Here is a 2,139-nt window from a genome sequence, read left to right as displayed (position 1 = left end):
CCTTGTCGTGTTCCTGATTTTAGTGGGATGGCTTTGAGTTTTTCTCCGTTTAATTTGATGTTAGCTCTTGGCTTGCTGTATATTGCTTTTATTATATTTAGGTATGATCCTTGTATCTCTAATCTCTCCAAGACCTTTATCATAAAGGGGTGTTGAATTTTGTCAAATGCTTTTTCAGCATCTAATGAAATGATCATATTTTTTTTCTTTCAGTTTATTTATATGATGATTTACATTGGTAGATTTTCATATGTTGAACCAGCCCTGCATCTCTGGAATAAAACCTACTTGATCATAATGGATAATTTTTTGGATATGTTCTTGGATTCAATTTGCCAGTATTTTATTGAGAATCTTTGCTTTGATATTCATGAATGAGATTGGTCTGTAATTCTCTTTCTTGGTTGATTCTTTGTGTGCTTTTGGTATCAGGATAACCATAGCTTCATAAAAGGAGTTTGGCAATGACTCTTCTGTTTCTTTTTTGTGAAACACATAAATGAGTATAGGTATTAGCACTTCTTGTAAGTTCTGGTAGAATTTTGCATTGAAACCATCTGGTCCTTGGAGGGTTTTGATGACAGCTTCTAATTTCTCGTGACTTATAGGTCAATTTAAATTTTTCACCTGGTCGTCTTGATTTAATTTTTGTATATGGTACTTATCTAAAAAAATGTCCATTTCTTTTACATTTCCAATTTTGTGGCATACAGGCTTTTGTAGTAAGATCCAATGATTCTTCAAAGTTCTTCTGTGTCTGTGGTTATATCCCCCATTTCATTTCTGACCTTGTTAATTTGCATGCTCTCTCTCTGCTGTTTGATTAGTTATATAGGAGTTTGTCAACCTTGCTGATTTTCTCCAAGAACCAGCTTTATGTTTTATCGATTCTTTGGATTGTTTTCTGTATTTCTGCTATGTTGATTTCAGTCCTCAGTTTGATTATTTCCAGTTTTCTTCTCCTCCTGGATGAGTCTGCTTCTTTTTTTTTCCTAGAGCTTTCAGGTGTTCTGTGAAGTCTTTAATGTGAGCTTTCTCCATTTTTGTAACATGAGTGAGAGCAGGTTATTTTCTTTCCTCCCTCCCGGCTCCCGGCCACCTGACTAGCTTATTCCCTGAAATAACCACATAAAAATTGTGTTAATTAAATTGCTGCATGGCCCATTTTTTTCTAGCCTTTTATTGACTAACTCTCACATCTTGATTAACCCATTTCTAATAATCTGTATATCACCATGAGGTCTTGACTTAATGGCACGAGTCTAACCAGCCTCAGTCTCGGGAAGGGGAATCATGTCATCTGCCTGGCTCTGCTCTTCTTCCCAGCATTCTTTTCTGTCTTCCCACCTACCTGAGGGCTGCCGTATCAAAAGGCCAATACAGTATCTTTATTCACCCAATGAAAGCAACATAAATACGGAAGTACCTCCTACACCATTTCCCTTTTCTGTTTAAACAAAAAAGAAAGGCTTTCAATTTAACATAGTAAAATTACATATAACAAAACAGTTATCAAGCAAGAATTACAGTTACAATATTTATATCTATTTTATTTTTATCATAACTAAGGAAAACTATTACTCTCCATTCTTCAACTCCATCTAAGACCCAAGGATATAATATCACCTAAGTAAGCAAGAAGTAAGCAACTTCCAAAACTCTAGAAATGACAGAGACATCTCGCTGCCTGTACAGTCACCCAAAGTTCTTTTGTACTGTTAGGGCATCCATCTTCAGCCTACATGCCCATAGCATCCAGCACGCATTTCCATGAAGTAGGAAATTTTGTTTCCTTTCCCCAGACTGATGCTGGTTAGACTCGTGCCTGTAAGCCACAACCTCGTGGTGACATACAGATTATTAGAAATGGGTTAGTTAAGATGTGAGAGTTAGTCAATAAGGGGATAGAAATAATGGGCCAGGCAGCGATTTAATTAATGCAGATTTTGGTGTAGTTTTTTTGGGGGCTATGCTAGTTGGGCATCCAGGAGCCGGGCAGTGAGACACAGCCCACTCCTCCCTCCCTACGACATATTTTCTTTATGTGGGCATTTAGTGCTATTAACTTTCCTCTTAGCACTGCTTTCATAGTGTCCCATAGATTTGGGCATGTTGTGTCTTTATTTTCATTGAATTCAA

This window comes from Alexandromys fortis, unplaced genomic scaffold (assembly GCF_014885135.2).
Source record: "Alexandromys fortis isolate MF-2015 unplaced genomic scaffold, M_Fortis_MF-2015_v1.1 scaffold_233, whole genome shotgun sequence".
NCBI classification, from domain to species: Eukaryota; Metazoa; Chordata; class Mammalia; order Rodentia; family Cricetidae; genus Alexandromys; species Alexandromys fortis.
Note: the sequence above shows the minus strand (reverse complement) of the source record.